The following is a 20,351-nucleotide window of genomic DNA, read 5'->3' as shown; positions in this document are numbered from 1 at the left end:
CCACATAATATCATCAATCCACTTTTTTCTTTCTGTTGGCCTGGAGCACCTTAATCCTTAGGTTGGCTTTAATTAATTCCAGGTGTATGATTAATACTTTAATGGCGCCCTCTCTCAGCGCTCGGCATCTCGTTGTGCGACAATTTCTTGGACTTCCGTTGCGCTCTGTGCTCTCAGGCTCAGCGGGGCTTTTGTGGAGAGAGGGTGTCTTTACGACAGTTGGAAAAATCCCCATTCCAGCAACAGATAAACCCGAGGGTTGATCATTTTTGCTGCGAATTGATTCCAGAGACCTGTGAACACGGAGCTCTGCCAGTATGTAGAGAACGACTCATGTTACAAAAATTCAGATGAACGTGCAGCGTCTCAGGCAATCAGCTATTGTTGAAAATCGGGAGAAACGTGGTGTGTTAGCCTAGGACCATGGGGGAGTTTTAGGAATGAATGCGGCTGCAGTCCTTGGCAGGAGCAGGGAAAGAGTTTATAATGGCCTTGGCCACCAAGGACAAAGTGCGATCTTGGACCGAGAGAAAAATTTTAAATCAATTTGTGTAATTGGTGTGTGTGGCCCAAGTTCAACCTCAGCTTCTCCTTCCTTCAAATCCCTTTTTCTGGGCCGTGCCATGAGTGAGCGGGTGGAGGAGATCGCTGTCTCTGGAGCTGTCTGCTGGGGCATCTATAGGCAAAGGCAAACAAGGAAATGAAGAAAAGTTCCTGTTTCAAGAGATTCTTTCAGAATGCAGCCCCACATGTCTGCTTTTGTCTTTGTTATTTTGCTCTGTGAGGATTTTCTCAGTCTCTGTGTGTCTGGCCTGATGGATCATCTTTCCAACGTGGAGGAATATTTTAGACCGGAACGACGCTGTCTTAGGCCTTAGAAGAGCTTGAAGAATTCATTTCTCATACCTGCTGCAATGTGCTAATGACGGAAGGTTGTAGAAAACACGAAATATTTGAATCTCCTGGATACGGAAAGTTAGCGAAAATGCTTCGTGCCATTTTCCATTGCTGTTCCAAGATCACATCTGTTTGGAACTGAACCGTGGCATGTGTGCTGGGGAACCTGTATGAAATTAACTTTTATAGCTGCCTTTACAAGCAGGATCTTTTATTGTCTACAACTTGGCTGGGATTCAGGAAGTTCCCAAAATGATTTATTGTCATATGTGCCTATTCTATGGCGGCTGATGAAACTGATATATGATAGAACATATGCAGTCATTCTGGCTAGAGACAACAGATCATCTAAGCCTTTTATCCAAAAGGATTGGAGAATTCACATTGTAGAAAGCAAAAAAAAAAAAAAAAAAAAAAAAGTATTTTGTTTTAAGCGAAGTAATTACTTGCAGGAGCAAAACATTTGTTACTAATCCTATGGTTCTTTTCTGTTTGCCAACATAGTAAAAACTTATTAGAGTCTAGAATACATTCTTTAACTAAATGCTGAAGGTACGATTTCCCCGTAAACGTTGAATCGCATTCTTGTAATATCTGGGATGGTTTCTTTTGGTTTATGAGACCGTGATATTAAGAACCAAAAGATCACGGACTTAAATTTCTTTCATGTTACTTAAGGCAAAAAGCCCCACATCTCTTCTAGTTTCACAGAGGGGCCCCTTAGTCCAACCATTCATCCTTCCTATGGTTGCAAGAGGAATCTGGCGGAGTGAGGGCTGATAACAATGGAGTCTCTCTTTCCTGGTTAAAACCCTCAAAAGCACGTGTTTCTGCTGATGAATCAGAACTTCCATACGTGAAGGACAGCATCGTGAGCCCATCAACGAGAACAAGAACAATACCACATTTGCCTCAAGTAGGATGCGGGAAAGAGAAAGATTCAGTCTAATTCTAGGATCTGCGCTTACAGCACATGCAGTATTTAATCCGGTGGCAAAATCTGGAGTTTCTGGAGTCAGTGTGTTCTCCCTCAGCCAGAGAGCTAATTGACACATTCATATTTCAATTGGAAGTGGGGAGTCAGAGATCTGGGAGTTTCAGACGGATTTGGAAATGTAAACCAGCAAGAAGATTTAGATCCAGTTTTCTAGCGACAGCGGCAGTTGGAAATGTTTGATGTACAGTGTCCGTGGAAAACAAAACAAAACAAAATCCTTAGATACGATATAAATATTGTCCACAGGGTCGTTCATAAGACAAAGGTGGTGATGGTTATTCCAGTGGAAGTGGAGACAGTAGATGCCCACTTCTGGGGAACAGAATTTGGAGCCTGATTCTGGGATTCCTGCCTGGTCTCACACTAATCCTCTTTATTTCAGAAGCATTTTATTTTTTCTTAAAAATGGCAGTGATCTATGTGTTTACCTTGCATTCGTCTTCCTAAGGAATTTAGATATCAACAGATATCATTATCTTTCTACAAATAGAAAAACAGAAACTGAATTTAAGGGATTTAGCAGCATCGATTGCAAACCTCCGGAAGAGTCTGGCATTCTGTTTCTGTCTACGAGCCGACCGTGGAACCAGAAAGAGTCCCGGTTGGGTAAGAGCCTCGGTGGCCTTCGGAGCTCGCTCTCGCTCCCCTGCATCTGCCAGGCCTGATGGTTTGACACAGCCACATGTTAATAAACTTATTGCCCAGACAAGTGCGTCACCTTCAAACAGCGAAGTCATCGTTCCTAATTGTGGATGATTGCTAACAGTATCAGAGCCGAACGTTGCTGCACCACGATGGATCACGTCCCTCCAGGCCGCGAGCAAACAATTCAAAGTCCACGTCTCTCTGTCAGGCTTGTGTCTTTGCTTACGAGACAGGATCGCACATTTTCAAGGGGCTTGGAAACAGTCGAATGCGGGTAATGTTAATTTGGTGTAAAACTTCAAGTGGCATATTACTAATGCCAAAGAACAAAGCCATCGAGGATCTGGTAACTAATTACTAACAGCACTGTCACTATTTTATGTAAGTGTGAACAAGAATCATATGTTTCTTATAGTTCATCCTTGTTGATGTACTTAGCATTACTGGTAAGAGCTAATGAGCAGCTAGTTGATTAGGGAGAACTGCTGTGGCTACTTCTTGGTAGCAGCATTTTGTACCGGTGCCCAGAGGCCCCGGGGGTAGTGGACATTCTTTAAATAAATGAAGCAGTTTAGTAGCGGTTGTGATTTAAAGGCACCATTGCGGACTTGAATTAGGAGACCCTGTCATCCTAATCTCGGGCTAATGACACTGTGATTTGGTGTTGCAGGAAACTGCCGAGACTCCCCGATGGAGAAGTCTAGACTTCAGCCTGTGACGCTGGCTTCCCGGGGAGCCCGAGGTCTTGCTGCGACATCGAATGAATAGATATCGGTGAGTATGAGGCGACTACATTAATTTGGGGGTTCTGGGAAGAGATGGGGACGTTAATATTTATTCGAGATCAAGGGAACAGCTGCGGTCAACCCGGCTTGTTGTGTGTATTTTATTGTATTGTGTTTGTTTTTATTTGTTTTTTTCAATGAGCCTTTTATTTGAGAATACCGAGAAGATGTATGTAATGACCTTGTGAGGACAAAGAGGACCCATGCCCAATCCTGGGTGATTATGGATTGGAAGAACGTCTCGCCAAGGGCTACGGGTTTGTGTGTTGACATGTAAAAGGGGATGCTGAACACATGAAGGCAGAGTCATTTAAAGGACAGAACTTAGAATCATAGAATCCTAAAACATAGAGCTGGAAGGGATGGGAAGGTAACTCTCTCATCTGCCAGGTAGTCTGTGATGTAGGAGGTGATGTCATCGAGCTGCCATCACCATCTTCTAGTGAGAAAATCAGACTCAGGATCCCCTTCCTAAATACCCGTCCCATATGCTCTCCAGAGCATTACTTCCTTAAGAAAACCCAATTGTTTTTCCACCCCCAGGGCCTGTCCTCATCAGGAAAGCATCCAACTGTCATTTCATTGTTGGGCAGGTCTGTCTCTACATAACTGGTCTGGTCAGACACTTCTCACTGCTCCTTGCAAATCAGCAAATTTACTCTCTGGTCTGTATCAATCTTGTGTGCCTCTGGTTAGTTTGAGTTCCTTCCTGGGGCCACCAGACCCAGAATCAGGAAGTGTGGGCTCTGGTCTCATTTCTGTCAAGTCAGGTAACACCTCAGGTCTGTTCTCTTCTTTGTAACGTTAGAAAATGATTGGGTGATATCTAGAGCTCTCTTGGCTCCAAATTACTAAGACGGGAAACACATCTGAAGGAGAGACAATGGGGCCTGTCTCTGGGGCAGGGCGGTGACCATCTTTTTTTTTTTTTTAAAGACTTTATTTATTTATTTGAGAGAGCAAGACCGTGCATAAGCACAAGCAGGGCAAGGAGCAGAGGGAGAAGGAGAAGCAGATTCCCCAGTGAGCAGGGAGCCCAACTTGGGTGGGGCTCGATCCCAGGATCTTGAGATTATGACCTGAGCTGAAGGTAGATGCTTAACGGACTGAGCCACCCAGGAGCACTGGTGACCATCTTTTCATACATAGATGTGCATTATGAGTTCCAAAAGGAAAGGTGGGTGTGGAGGAGGATGGACCTGGGTGGCTTGACAGCACCACCGAGCAAAACCGCAAAAGACCTAAGAGGTCTATGGACAAAATGATGTTTAGATGAAAGGGATGAGTAATGAACCCAGGTCAGCAGAATCTCAGTGAAGCTCACTGAGGGTCCATTGGCTGAGGATGGGGCAGAAACCAGATCTTTGGTTTTCTCCAAATGTGTTCTAATAGTAATACCACAGGGACAAAATGATTCTAACATCACATAAGTTTTTATTTTTATTTTTAAAAGATTTTATTTTGAGAGAGAGATTGAGAGAGCATACGAAAGTGCATGAGCGAGGGCAAGGGGGTGTGGGACAGAGGCAGAAGCAGACTCCCTGCTGAAACACAGAGCCAGAGTGGGGCTTGATCCCAGGACCCCGAGATCATTACCTGAGCTGAAGTCAGATGCTTAACCGACTGAGCAGCCCAGGTGCCCCAAATCACATAAGTTTTTCAAACTTTGGGAAAACAAAATTAAATGGATTTGTTTATGAAAGACTTCTCAGTGCCTTTAATAGGACAAAATGCTTTGGGAGTATCCTAGGTGCAGAATTTCCCAGATTCTTTTGTCCATGGACACGTTGCTTTCTGGCACATTTCTGGGGAAATGTCTGAGAACAGACTTGGGGAGACGGTAGTTCAGGCTGATAGCTTTAGCACTTAGAGAGGCTCCAGATCAAAAGCTGAAGGGCGAGAAGCAAACACCCAAGCGGGATCTTCTCCTGGCACCCATGCAGGCTCAGAACACTTCTGAGCCCGGGACTGGAAACTCGAAGGTGGTGGGAATCTATGGGAGAAATCGTAACCTTGAAATAAAGTGCATGCTTTCTAAAAGGGGGCAGTAGGCAAACAAGAACTCCTAGACTATCTAACGCTTTCAATTAGACCACACTGGTTGTATTACTTAAATGGTTTCTAGTTAATTCCTGGCTTGTAAATGGTGTACACAGCAGAATATTCTCATGCTGAAGCAGAGATGAATTTTTATATGATTTTTGGGGACTTTGTTTTGCAAAGATTAATTCGTAGTACACAGTTTGAGCAAAAGGGAACAGGTTAGAGCCTAGGACAAAGTCCTAGATAAAGACATATGCCATCTCATTGTTGTAGGGATGCGGAGTTCTCATTTTCTTTGCATATATAGCCAGAAGTGGGATTGCTGGCTCACGGGCTAGTGGTGTTAACTGGAGGTCCACAGATATAGATCAGAGGGTTAGAGGCTGCATGTGTACAATTGTGCAGGGGCCGGAGATATGCACACCTACTATTGTTGTCCTTGTTGTTGTTGTTGTTGTTGTTTTGGAACAGTTTATAATACCAAAAGCAGTCCACAGTGCCTTACCGGAGCTCATTTTGCAGGGGGAAGAAACTGAAACTCAGAAATAGAAAATATTTAATGGGACGTCAGCGTGTTGTTTTGTCTTTGGTTGCTGGCAGTCAGGTTCACCTGTGAACAGATTAAGCAAGAGGTAGAATGAAGAGCCCAGTGAGTGAGACTCAACCATAGGTTTTGAGGTCACCTTGATGCCTACACCGACGTAGGCTTTGAAATACGCATTATACTTTCCATTCTGCAGGCAAAACATGGACTGCACAGATTATTCTGAGTGACCTATGACTTGAACATTTTGCTAGAAACCCTGAGTCTTGACTTCCCGTAAGAAATTACCCATAATTAATTTGTTGCCTGTTCCGTATATCTAAAAACAAAACAAAACGAATTTTGGTTTTAAACATGCCATATCTCATGAAAGATTTTCTCTGGACTCAGTATCACACTGTGCTTTTGCCTTGAATATCACAAAGATTTTGAACTCAAAAGGGGTTTCATTTTACCTTTTAGAAACATGGTCTAATTTATCTGCATGATTGCATTTTAATTAGCACTCCCATTGCCTATTTAAACATGCAAAGATATAAAACGAGCCAACCAAATAGGAAGACATATAGCCAAGGTGTTTGCTACTGTGCTGTCATTGAGCACTGCCTGGGGATAAACCCTGTACCAGACTCAAATTTAATAGTGTGAACGGGTTCAAAATAAACCCATTTGTATGCACAATATTTTACATAAGGGTTAAGCTGCCTTAGCAATTGTTGATAATTATGGATCCTGGCACAGCTCGGAAGATCTCCAAACATCCTTTGGAAGTAAATCAGCCATTCCCACAATTTAAAAACAAACGTGTAAAGGGTTTTATAAGTGGCATTTTGACTCAAGTCAAAATGTTAGGTGATGACCCTTGGGAAGCTAAAACCACATCAGGGTCCTGACTGCGTGCCTGCTGTTGTGGGTGGGGGAGGGCAGGGAAGGGAGGCAAACCACAAGAATGGACTTCATCTGGGGGAGAGGTTTCAACTCTCTTTATAGCCTCTGAGAGCCCCTGCTTTGCAAAATTCAGAATCAGGCTATTCAGCTCAGGAATAAAGGCAAAGTAGAGAGAATTTGTCCTGCGGCACCCAGCCTTGGAAGCTCGAGCTTCCAACATCTTTTTAAGTAAGACCTTTGGAGGTCTGATTCCTTTGGCCTTTTAAACAGTGGGTCAGATGACCTCTAGCTCGGGCTCCAGGCCAGAGGGCCATGATTATCCACTAGCAACCAGGTTTCAAAAAAATAGGTTGATAATTGGTTCAAATAGTAGTCTATGAATATTTCCCCAAATATCTGGTATACGATAAACCGAAATATTTATTGTTACATGTCTTGCTCCACTACCAGTGACTCCGCGAAAGCTCGGGTTTATTGAAATGAGTATTTTACCCTCGTCATAAGTCACATTGTGACCATGAGTCACCAGAGACAAATGACATCTCCATGTTGCTGTGAATGCGAAACAGAAGCAAGCTTAGAACGTGTAGCTCTATAGCCACACCGGGTTGTTGAGCAGCTATGGGGTAATTTTCTTGCAACATTCCTTGGTTCCTTCGGTTCCAACCGAAGGGCAGAACTATTATTTTTTTGGTGGAATTCAAACTCATGCTTCTTGCAAAGCAGGACATTTCCATCTTTGTAATCATAGATCGTTAGGAAGGCCACTGGAAAGAATTCTGTAATGAACTCTCAGTAACTGCAGATGTCTTGAGTGTTCTGGGCCCTAGGTGTAATAAACAGTCAGAGAGACTTGACCTCTGAACTCTTAATGCCTAAACAATGCATCTCCGGCTCAATAACTGACATCACTGACAACCAGGGCCCCAGCTGATGGCTTACTTCTCCTCTCCCATCACATTCCTCCTGAAAGAAGGTAGGGGTGTGGACAACAAAACAAGGATAACCAGCCACCATCTTTCTTCACCCAGACTCTTCCCCATGGTGCTGACAAGAGCCAAAGCACAGACTTCCTGCCCTTTGTCATTAAACCCATTAAGCTCTCTTTGGTAAACAGGCCAGATTTTGTTTCCCTCCTTACCCCGAGAGGGAAGGTCCCAAGATGGCAGCAGCCGCCATCATTCTCCTAGAGTGCAACCTGCACAATGGCGGGGTTCCGATGGGAGAGGGCAGCGGGCCGCGGTTCCTTTGTGCCTCAGGTGGTTTCCCCGAAGCTGCTATCTCCTCAGAGGTACCGAGGGCTGACAGGTGGAGCAGGCTGTCTGGAGTTCATCTGCAGGCCTTATTTTTTGCCGGTGTTGTGGGGCATGGGTTAAGGAGGCTCTGGCAGAGGGCTCACTCACTCACATAGTTCGGACCTCTGGCTTGAGCACTGTGCAGGGTGAGTGGAAACACAGCACAGACTGGTACCTGCCTCTGCCTTGCAGGGACCTCTAGGACTTTGTTCAACCCTCAGCGCCTGCCTCCACCTCCTTTGTTGCTGGTGCAACCCCGGAGCCCCCATCCTTGGTGGTGGTTCTCAGGCTTGGATGAGAGGGAGAGGGAGAAGTTTGTAAGAACTGGAGAAGATGTCTCCTGTTTATTTAGGAAGCCACTCACTGTGAGGACCTTGGTTCAAGAACCTCCGTAACTCTTATTTCTTTCCTGTTCACTATATGCCCCTAAAACCTGGGTTGGATTACCAGGAATTTGTATCATTTTCCATAAGTCACTTGCTGTGAGGTAATAGATAAAATATATATTGGGTTCTGCCCAGGGTTCCTGGCACAGAGCTCCAAAAACACCGTAATTTCCTAAGTAATAAGAGCACTGGGAGCATCTTTTGTTCTAATATCTGGTCTTTGACCCCTGTTCCTAACACAGAGTTCCTAAATCTCTTGGAATTTCCTTGGTGATAGCATTGTCTTTTGTTCTCCTGAGGTGACTCTGGGTGGGCTCCCCAAGGACTCCCCAGTTGGGTTGGGGGCTGGTCTCCAGAAAGAGCAAGCCATGATTAAAAGCTTGGAATGTTCAGCTGCACCCCCATTCTGCAGAAAGGGGAGGGGAGCTGGTGGTGGAATTCGTGATTGATCAAACCTATGCGATGAAGAGTACATAAAAATCCCCAAAACGTGGGGTTCAGAGAGCTGCTGGGTGGGTGAACCATGGGCATGCTGGGAGGGCCATATCCAGAAAGAGCGTGAAAACCCTGGACCCTTCCCCACATTCCTTCTCCTGCATATCTCTTATATCCAAGTATTTTTTGTTTTTTTTAATCATATCGTCTTATAACCAGTTGATAAACAGGAAGTAAACTCTTTTCCTGGGTTCTGTGAGCAGCTCTAGCCAATTAATCAAACCCAAAGAGGGTGTTGTGGGAACCTCCAGCATATGGCCCAGGGGGCAACCGGGACTTGAGACCCATGTCCGAAGTGGGCAGGAGAGGAGTACTCTGGAGGGTCTAAGGTCCAGGAAGATGGTGTCAGAATTGAGTTACATTGTGCAGCAGTAAGTGGTATCCCAGAGAATTGCTTGATGGGGAGCCCTCCACACCCTGTCCTGCCTCCTAGGGTATGGTAAACATCGTCAAGGTCATAGTTAAGTGAGCATGAAGGAGACCCACTGGAGACTTGTAGATTTTCTTGACACGTTCTCTGACTTTCAGTTTCTCCATCAGCAGAATTAGAGGAGTTCAGTGGGTCTCAAAGTGTGGTCCAGACCAGGAGCATCAGCACCATCTGGGAACTTGTTAGAGTTGCAAATTCTGCAACCCCAGCGGAGGCTGGGGTTGAGTCAGACCCCTGGGGGCGGCCCTGCCAGTCCTGTGGTTTCCACAAACCCTCCAGGGGTACTGCTGCAGGCTCAAAGTTTGAGACCCCCTGGAGGAAGTTTCTAGCACCGGCATTTTGTAGGACTCCGTGCTTCAGCTCATCAGGCCAGTGCAAACCCAGAGCCCTACCTACTCCGGGAGGACATCTGCAGAGTGAGACGTGTGACGTGTGTCAGCTGTAAGCATCCTTGCCCATATACAAATGAAGAATCCTAATTACGGGATGGAAGGAAAACGTCGGAAAGGTGAAGTCGCTTGGCAGGTGTAAAGCCTTTCCGTTCGAAATTCTTTATCCCTCTTAAGTCGAAGGGAAATGATTGCATAGGACAGTGATAAGTGCTCGGCTCCTGTTGGCCTGCTCGAGGCAAGATCAACTTGCATGTGCACATGTGCTGCCTCTGAAAAGAGAACTGAAGGCTTTTATTTTCCTTTCCCCTCTCACACAGGGATCAGTTCTTTGTTTGATAAAGATGCCTCCAGAACGCTTATACATGCCAAGCGGCTCCATCTATGAAAGTAACTGGTCTGTTATATCTTCAGGCTAGGAAGACAGCTCTTCTGAAGTAGGGATCAGAGTTAATATGGTGAAGTTCTGACCCTGGAGCCCCACTACATATGCGATTTCTCCTGCTTCTTATGCACCCTCCCCCACCAACCCCCCCATTCCCGCTGATGTAACTATTACTTACATTTTGGGACTCAGTACAAGCATCGGTCTCTCCTGGGATGCTCTTCCTGAACTTCCGCAGTGGGGCTAGGAGCCCCTGCGGGGTGTCCCCGGGGCCCCCCGTGCTCTGACCTGCGTCATAGCCATCGACACAGTCTGTTGTAATTGCCACTTGACTCATTGAGTTCTCTCTCAGCAGAACTCCGTGGGGACAGGGACTGTCTCCTTCTTCACTCATTTCATTTTCAGGGTCTAGCATGGTGTCTGGCATATAAAAGAGCATCAGTAATTATTTATTTATAGGGCAGCTCCATGGCTCCTGGCCATCCTCCATGGGATGGTGTTTTTCCTCTTATGGAACCATTTGTGGATAGATCCACCAGTCACGTATCTGTTGTACAAATACTAGACGTGGTCCAAAGACAGGACATGGCACTCAGTGCTGTTGGGGATTCAGAAAGGACCCCTTTTTCTCCTCTCTTCAAGGACCGGAGGACCGGATGGCTTCTCCTGGCCCATTTTTGCTTGTTGTTAAGCCTGAAGTGTAGAAGACTGGTTTGCGGCGTGCTGTGACAGATCCCTTCAAGTGTCCTCTCCGGATGCATGAAACGTTTTCCCTTTGTCCCCTTCCCCATCCTCATCTTTGTCCTCTCTGAAGGCAACCAGTTTAACGTGTTTGTGCGTATTGGTTTATTTGCTTGTGTTCTTGCAAGACATGTATTTCAGTTTGGGGAACATGTGTTTTAAGTTACGTAAATAGCATATTAGAGACCTCATTCTGCTTCTTACTTTTTCTGCACTGCATCCAGAAATTGGATGGATGTTGGAACATCCATCTGTTCCAACAGTGAGGGACACCTAGACCATCTCCAACTCCCTATTGCCACAAATGCTGAGGTAAAGATCCCCAGCCATGTCCCCTTGTTGACTGATAGGCTAATCCTTAAGAATTCCTGGCATATATCTCCTAGGACTCAGGGGCAGGAATGCTGGGTCATAGCCCTTCCGTTGGCTGAGTACTACCAGATTCTCTCCAGAATGGCCTCCTGGACCTTGTAGCTTGGCAGAAGTTCCTTATGTATATGCTAGATTGTAGTTCCTTATCAGTTTGACATTGCAAAAATCTTCCAATATATTATCCCTTAACTTTGTCCATAGTGTCCCTTAAAAATTTTTTTCCTAAAAAAATGTATTTTTTCATTCTTTCTCTAAAATGTATTACAGAGATTGGTTTTGAATGGCCTTACATGATTCTTTGATTATGAGCAAAAGTATGTACATTTTCACCTGAGGGCAGATTTTGCTTTATTTTGGGATATAGCCACAGACTGTATCACACATATGGGGACCTCAGCATGCCTGAATGGGTTAATCAGTTGAGCCTTGATGAAGAGAAGCCTCTGGGTAGTAACTATAAAACTACCCAAATATCAGTCCGTTTTGAAAATAGGGCTATGAGTATGGTAAACAAGAAGTCATGCATATCTGTGATAACCTGTAAATATCCAAAACAAGAGAAAAGACAAACAAAAGCTCTTGAAAAAGTACTTGCATGGGACCTCCAAGCATGGGGCCCAGGACTTGGAAAAGCTGAAAGAGCCACATTGGTTTTCCCATGATCTGGCCCCTGTCTATACTCGTTTTGAGAATTTAGAAGTAACCCTCTCAGTGGTGACCCTTGGCGGGGCAGATTTTTCCTTGGCTGGTGGGTGGCCTGTTAGAGTTAGTAAACATTCCAGGGGCGTAGGTAGTACAAAAATATCCAAATTCCTTGGTATATATTAAGAGGTGTTATCATACAGAAATTCTTGAGAAAGGAGCAGGGTCATGTTTCATTATATTGTCACTGGCAGAGTCTTAGACATATAGTGGAGACTCTAATTTTCTCCAACATAAAGAAAATCTGCTTTTTCACCCATTAAAGATTACCATAGGATAGCCTAGATCCTCAAGCTTTTACAAACTATCAACTAATGAATCTGATAACTAAATTCATGCTGTTGTGTAGTTTACTGTATAGTATCTTCCCTGTGATAGTCACATCTCAAGAAGAAAGTTCTCCAAATGGAGCGTTCATAGGAATATAGAGGAATGATTATAATAGTGGAATTTACAGGTAGCCACAAGCAGCCAGAAAGGACGGAGGGATATTTGGGACCAGGCGGCTCTTTCAGCATCACTCAGATTCCCTCACTGGTGTAAATATCAGTGTGTAGGGATGTCTTGGGTATGTGAATACACAGATTTAGCCTTTCTTCCCAGGCTTTACATTTGTGGGTTTTTCAGTAATGTGAGCAGATAAGTATAGAACACATAGAATTGCTAGGTAGCTCTTTTGATATGGGTCAAATTTCATCATGACAATGGTACGCTGATACTTCGACCTTGAATAAGATGTGTTTGATGATAAGCTTTGTTGTCGGATGTTCCCTGCTAGAGGAGGGGGACCTAACGTGGAAGGCATTGAATGCTTCCCCTTGTTAGGATCCTCAGTGGGGTTTTCTAGCCTGACCTTTCTTCCCTGGCCCTGCATGCCCGGGGAAGGGCTCTCACTCCTCAGATGCAGAAGTTGGCTAGACAAGTGGGCCCCAGGGGACCAGGACACTTTTCTGTGGACCGCGGGGCACCTAGGTGTGATCTCCCCCGCATCTCACTTTTCCCTTTCTTGTTGCACATTTGTAGTATTTTCTTTCTTTTTTTCAGTAAGAGGACATTATCATTGTCTTAGTTCACAAAGCAGAAAACATAGCCATACCCTGATGTCCATTCCTTAATTCATATTCTAAAGTCCTGGGGTCTGGAATGTGAGATTCTCACTGGTCTGGAATGGGTCTGGTGCCTAGTCTGGTTCCGGTCCACTTGGCTGGGGTTGAAAGACCATGTTGAGCAGACATGGCCCCTGAGAGTTCCCTGTGACCAAGGCAGGCGGGTGAGGGGCAGTTCTGGAAAGGAGGACTTGCCCATAAAACCTAACAGGCATCTGCTCTCATGGCAATCCTTGTGTAAGAAAAGACTTTTGGGGGCACTAACCTAAGGCCTGCTTTCAAGAAATAGCCAATATTTTTTATACCAACAAAAAGAAAGAAAAAAAGAAAAAAAAAAAGAAGGAAAGAGAAAGAAAGAAAGAGAAAGGAAGGAGAAAAAGAAAGGAAGAAAGGAAGGAAGGAAATTACAAAAGAAAAAGGAAAGAAGGTAGGAAGGAAGGAAGGAAATTAAGAAAGAAATAAAAGGACAGAGGTTGGAAAGTATTGTTGTAACCTATGATCTGCATACATACATGTGCCTGTGCTTAGAAATGCACTTGTCAGAGACACTACAGTGTGAACATATGATCCCTCAAGGATCCAGTATATGTGAGCTTTTCAAGACACACAACCCACCCCCAAATCCCCCAACGAAAGCAAGTGATTTGTCTCTGTTATGATAGTGTTCAATAAGTATAACATAGTGGGCTCGAAGCAAATGCCTTGTGGGGGAGAAAAGGTGCTAAAATGTCTTGATTGGGGTTTTAATGAGAGATTTTTCTCTTTTACTCCACCCGACGCTGCCCCCTCCCCTACACCCACCTCTTATCTCCAGCTGTCCAGTCAAGAGCCCTGTGCTGGGGAACACTGAGGGAATGTTAACAACTCAAGTCTACCCATTAATGGTGGGTACTCTCTCCAGCCTGCCCATCAGGACCTCTGCTGCTCACAGGCTGCTGAAACCCAACAATTGCGCCTCTCCGTTGTGAATGCCCAGTGGTCTGTTCATCGGGGGCTTAAAAATCCTCAGGGCTACGATATCCAGTCCTCAGGCACATGTTAGGGAGGTGAGAGAATGTTGCCCGCCTTGCACTTGGATGGGAGTAAATTCTTAGGTGACAGTAAATGTGAAACAGGAATCCACTCTTCAAAGGGAAAAGGCAAGACCCAGGGGACGCAGGGAACGTACAGACCCATGGACTTCAAATTCACCTGTCAACGTGCCTCTGGCTTCTCCCTGCGGATTAAGGACCCAGACGGGATTGCCATCATGACCAAGAACTGCATGGAGGTTTGAACAGAGATGGTCTGTTAGTGCAGTGGGTATGAAGATCTCCCGAGGCTGGAGCCGTGTGTTGGGAGAGACCAGAAGTCTACCACCGACAGGTCCTCCACATGGATTTCGATGTCCGGCTTTGGAGCCCAAGTGCAGAGGTAAAGTGTGAACAGATTTAAGGGACGATGTGAGGCTGAGGATAATTAAGACGCAAATAAGCATCACAGATAGTGAGAGCTGTGTTCAGCCCCAGTTTGGGACAAGAGGGGAAGGAAGGAAAAGAAAGTTGCCTTTCCTTGTGGTTCTCATTTTAGCCTCAGTGAGCGCGGTGGGTGTGTTGGGCCTGGAGCAGTACCCAGGGACTTAGGAAAGGAAGTGGTGAATTCTTTTGTGAAAACAGGGGCATGTGATGGGGCCCTGAAGGAGGGGGTTTTAAAAACTCTTCTGAATTTCACTGTAAACTTTACAGTTTTGAAGTGGTATCTCCAATTCAGTGGTTCTCAAAGCAGGGGTGGTTTGTGTATGGAAGGCTGGTGACAAAAGGGGGAACAGGGAGAAACATCTGACCGAAGGCATGGGGGCACGAGACAGCTATGCCAATGAGTGGAGCTCATGTATCCTGCAAGCGAAATGTCCTCCTGGTTCAGAGTGGTCCCTGGTTACACATAAATACTAGGAACTTGGTAGAACTGTGAACAATCAAATTCCCTTGCAACAAAACCTTATTTTGACATCTTGGGCCTTGGAGTGTTTTATAGTCTCACCATTCATACCTGTCAGCCTGTAGAAGTTCGTCTATAAGACAGGTAGTATTTTTCAGGTTCAGCAGAGAGAAAGGAAGTTTGGGATCCCATGGTTTCCATAATGTTACTACTGGGGTTGGGAGAGGGATTCTGGTAGGTTAAACTTTCCCTGTTCCTTAGTGCTCATTCCATTGATTAAAGAACTCTTTGACATCAAAACAAAACAAACCAGAAAATTTCATCAGAGCTGGTGCCACCCATTGAGGGTGATGGGAAAGAGGCATTTATAGCTGCTGTGATGTCTGTTGGAACATATGCCAACCCAGGAAAGAAGAAAAGACTTCACTACACCACCATGCCAAAGTTCATTATTTAGAAAGGGACAAGGTTAAAGTCACCATAGCAATGTCCTTTCTTCGTGTGAAATAATATTGTAATGTCTTCAAGGAAAATGAATGCTTGGCTTGGCAAGGTGTTCTCTGCAATTCCTGAGGAAACCAGCTGGGAGTTAGCCGGAGTGCTTCTTGGTAGAAAATTAAGGTATTACACTAGAATTGGGCGCCCACTTTTGTTCTCATTCACAGAACTGGAGCTCATTCCCTGCCCCACTCATGTCCTCAGTTTCTACTCGTATCAACCAATGTTGGGAGTTTGCAAGAAACAAGAAAGAAAAATGGTAGAATCCCTCTTGGGGTTAAAAGTAAGTGCTCCGTGTTGGGAGATTTGAACAAGAAGACTCTGGAAACGAAGTGAGGTATTGGAGAGACAGAATAAAATAGGAGAGAAGAAGCTTCCAGATGGGGCATTTTCCTTAAGAGGCTCAGCTCGGGGGGGCACCTGGTTGGCTCAGTGGCCTTCGGCTCAGGTCATGATCCCAGGGTCCTGGGATCGAGCCCCATGTTGGGCTCTCTGCCCAGCAGGGAGCCTGCTTCCTTTCCTCTCTCTCTGCCTGCCTCTCAGCCTACTTGTGATCTCTGTCTGTCCAATAAATAAATAAAATATTAAAAAAAAATAAAAAGAGGCTCAGCTCGGGAAGACATCCTTCCCTTCTTAGTGGGGAGGAATAATTAAGTCAGACAGTTATAACTTCAGTTTCTACTATGCGATACTGTCCAGAAAGTATAATAAAAAATATGATGCCGTTCCAATAAGAACAAAAAAATTACTTTTTAGGAATTGATTTAACCAAGATTGCCTCAGACCTCCATGGGGAAAAGCTTGAAAACTCTAATAAAAGACAAAGAAAATAATATCAATAAATATCATGTTCTTGGATGAAGAATTTAATATTATGAAGATTGCAATTCTTCCCAAATTAATTTATAATCTCCATACACTCTCAGTCCAAATTCCAGTTGGACTTTTTTCCCAGGAACTCAATACATTTATATAAAAAAAAGGTTTACAAATAGCTAAGTGAATATTACAAAAGAAACACGGAAGTTAAAGAGGGCATGTATCTATTCAGATATTAAAACATACAACCAAATCATAGTCACACAAATAGTATTCAGAAACAGACCTAGAGAACAAAGGGAACACAATAGAAACCTCAAAGATAGATACGATGTCAAGTGGGAGATGATGTTTGCATCTGGAACTGACAAAGGAGTAATATGTAGAATTTGCTAAGGAGGCCTACAAATCAACTCCAGTGGAAAAACAAAAAAAGATAAAAAACAGACATTGTAGGAAGGAGAAAACCTAAAAGACAATGTATGTGTAAAGACATGTTCATCTGTACTAACAACGAGAGAAACGCAGATCTGAACACAGATTTCGCTCTACCCCACCGTAGGCTTGAAAACGTTAGAAAACTCAGGGACGTCAACTGGTGGTGGCAAATGGATTTTCTAGAACTCCCTCATGCCTTGCTGACAGCCTAACCACCGGGTAGGTGTTTTCATGAGTAACCTGGCATTGCTGGGGTACTTGAAGGATTTGTGTGAACCATAACACAGATATTCCATAGTGAGGTATGTATCCCAGAGAAAGTTTTACCCTGACCCAGACAGGAAAATCTATGAGGATATTTGTATTTGTATATTGCCTTACTATTGTGTTGGTAGAGACTTAGAGACTCCTGACCATCAGCAGAATTACCGGTAGGACAGGTAGATGGAGATCATCTATGTACATGTTGTGCAATAATTCAAAGCAATGCACTAAATGTAAAAGCCGGATGGATTCTCTTTAAAAAAGGAGTGTTGGTGGGAAAAAGTAAGAAACAGAATAAAATGTGAAACACCAACCACCTGTGCAAGTTAAAAATATATACACACCAACGAGTTGTAAATACTGTGCAAGAGAATGTGCAGAAGAAGACGGCTATAGACCGCATCAGAATAATGGCCCACGGGGTAGAGTCAATGGAATAACGCAGACAGAGGGCATTGATAAAACCAAAGCCAGAAAGACAAGAGAAGGCCCCATCTATAGACCAAAGATGATGATGTGCTCAGAGCTGTCAAGTGTGATTATATCCATCAGGGTCCCACATCTAAGGTTGAAGGCAAGTGTAGACTGACCCACCAGTAAGGGATTCCTCAGACCTCTGTAAGAGTTGTGTGATTAAGACCAACAAGTCAAGAAACATCTGGAGGCTGGTGACCACCACCCAAGTCACCTCTGGAACCAAAAGAGCAGGGTCTGGAAGGGGATGTGTAGACCCTAGGCTCTCTGTGGGTCAGTGGGTAGAGTCACTGGGGCTGGAGGACAGCAGAGACAAAGCCCCTTTGGGCAGGAGTGGTAGTGAGAGCTCATTCCCCAAGAGTCCTCCAGGGTTACCCAGGAGGCAGAAACAAGACTACTTCTGCATTCTGAGCTTGGAGGACAGAGCGGAAAGTTTGAGCCCCTCATAGGGGTCTTCAGTAGAGGCAGCACGTAGAGGGAACTAGGCAGGGGGCTTGTCACAGGAGGGCACAGGGAGGCAGGGCCTGGTGTGGAGAACACCCATGATGGGGGTGGCGGGCTGAGCCATAGAGAAGGGGGCGCGGGAGTGCCAAGAGCTGTAGGCTTATGAAGGGCTGGCGTGATCCTGTGGGTACAAGACAAACAGGACTTCATCCATGTCCTGGAGTTCCTTGTCCTACTTTGAGCTCTCCCCACCCAGCTGATCAGCCCTGATAAACATCTGGGTCAGACACTCTTCAGGCCTGTCTGGGCAGCAGGACCTTGCCTGAGGGCCGTCCTACGCAGGGGTATGGCCATCTGGAAAAACACAGGAGACATTTACCCGTTTATGGAACTCCATCTTCTCCCTTGCCCCTCCTGGGCACATTCCTGAAATACGGGATGGCCCAAGTCTATTTGGGGTTATTTTTAATCTCCCCACCCCTACCTCCAGGCTCCTCATTGCCCAGAAAGCCTTCTCTTCTCTTCTGGTGGAGAGCAGAGTCCTAACATCCACCTCACATTCCTCAGGCCTTAACTTGTCTCCAGAATTTTCTTTGAACCTCCTCTCTGCAACCCCACTTCCTTTTTCTTGTACATTCTACTGCAGCCAGTGGGAGATGACTGCTGTTGGTTTAATCATAATAGCATCCTTCATGATGCTCTTGACCTTTGGAAAGGCTTTGGGAAAGCGAGGCTTATCACTTGGTGTTTTGTAGAGCTAAACTCTCCAGGCTGTGTGTAGATGGGCCATAATTCAGGGCAGGTAGAGGGAGATGGAATGTGAAAATACCATCTCAGGTTCTGCTGTGCCCTTCTGCTGTTAGCCTTGCCAACTTGCCACACTAACATCCATGAAAGTAACTGTGATGTCAAGTACAAGAGCCTTGTGTGTCTGGCTCTGCTCAGACTTGGTGTACTTTTTGTGTCTCTGTGTTCCGGAAACATTTCAGTCCAATACCAACGGCTTGTGGTTGCTAGGAAGTTTTGAAAATATATCACTGACGGAGACAAGTTCAACCAAATGCCTCCTTGTTTTTACCGATGTGAATCAGGATGACCTTCTCACCCTCTTCAAGGGGTGTTTGTAAGAACAAGACACAGTGCACATGATAGAGAGAGCACGGGGGGAGGCCAGGCACAGTTGGAAAGAAGCACAGAGCACACCTCTCTCTGGAATGATGTTCTTGAAAACCTGCCGGTGGCTGTTGTGTTTTTCTAGTTGGTCTTTGAAAGAGAGGGTGTTCTGCGCACAATGTACACACACACACACACACGCGCGCGCGCGCACACACGCACACACACACATGCGCGCGCACACACACTTTTTGCTCGAGTATTTCCCTCCCAGAAGTCAGAAGCTTACTGCCATGGTGTTTAGAAGGAAGGAAGAGAATATTGGTCCTCCAGGTTGAGGCAGGATTATTTTTAGCAGCAGAGGAAGGTGACCTCCTGGACAGGCTAGCTGGCTCTTGGGGGAGGGACAGAGCGGGATGTGACTTCGGCTGCTCAGGCCGCCACAACAAAGGACCGCACACTGATGTGCTTAAACAAGAGAGATTGCTTTTCACGCGTCTGGAGGCTGGAAGTCCATAAGATCAGTGGGCCAGTGGATCTGGGTCCTGGTGAGGGCTTTCTTCTTGGTTTGTAGATGGATGCCGTTAGCCATGTCCTCACACGGTCTTTCCTTGGTGGTGGAGGGGATTGAGAGGGAGAGAGAGAGAGAGAGAGAGAGAGAGACCGTGGTCTTCCTATGAAACCACTAATCCCATCATGGGGCTCTTACTCTCATTAACTAATCTCAGGCTAATCACCTTCCGGAGCCCCCACCCCTACACCAGGGCTTAGGGCTTCAACAGCTGAATTTTGAGGGACATGGACATTCAGCCCATTTTGCATGGGTAGCCTGCAAGGTTCTGCTAATGGCTGCCTCTGCTCAGTCAGGTCCAGCTTTGGGAAACCCTGGACCTTCTGGAACCCCCTTCTGGTGGGGGTCAGCACCCCCTGGGGAAGGTGAGGCGCCCATGATCTGAATGGAGAGGGAGGTAGAAGGACTTTCTAAGAAACCCAGCTCCAAAGCTCTATTGTTCTACACAAATGTCCTGACCTTTAGTTGGCCACCCTTTCCCCATCCCCCTCCAAAGCATACTTAAGCTTACACATTTTCTAAATGAAGCTTTTAAATTATATTAACTCAATAACTGATGTTATAATCTAATTAGGATCAAATGTCATCTGGATTTAAAATTTTCATATCATTTTGACTGTCAACAGTGAACTTTTTAATTTGTCAAGGTATTTGCCTTGGCACCATCTGGAAAGCTTACTTATCCATTTAAGCAAATCCCTACTTCTCTTTTA

At 45.2% G+C, this 20,351-nt stretch overlaps 1 long non-coding RNA gene across 1 annotated transcript in view; it reads left to right on the top strand.

The window, feature by feature from the left end:
- The window catches only part of LOC116589176, a 146,941-nt gene that overhangs the window by 102,601 nt on the left and 23,989 nt on the right, over positions 1-20,351 (top strand). The window contains exon 3 of the long non-coding RNA XR_004285226.1: positions 3,210-3,313. This is a non-coding gene — a long non-coding RNA (uncharacterized LOC116589176). The remainder of the gene's footprint in view (positions 1-3,209; positions 3,314-20,351) is intronic.

Source organism: Mustela erminea, chromosome 4, assembly GCF_009829155.1.
Source record: "Mustela erminea isolate mMusErm1 chromosome 4, mMusErm1.Pri, whole genome shotgun sequence".
In the NCBI taxonomy this organism is placed as follows: domain Eukaryota; kingdom Metazoa; phylum Chordata; class Mammalia; order Carnivora; family Mustelidae; genus Mustela; species Mustela erminea.
The sequence above is the reverse complement of the archived record's forward strand: the minus strand, read 5'-3'. Positions and strand labels throughout refer to the sequence as shown.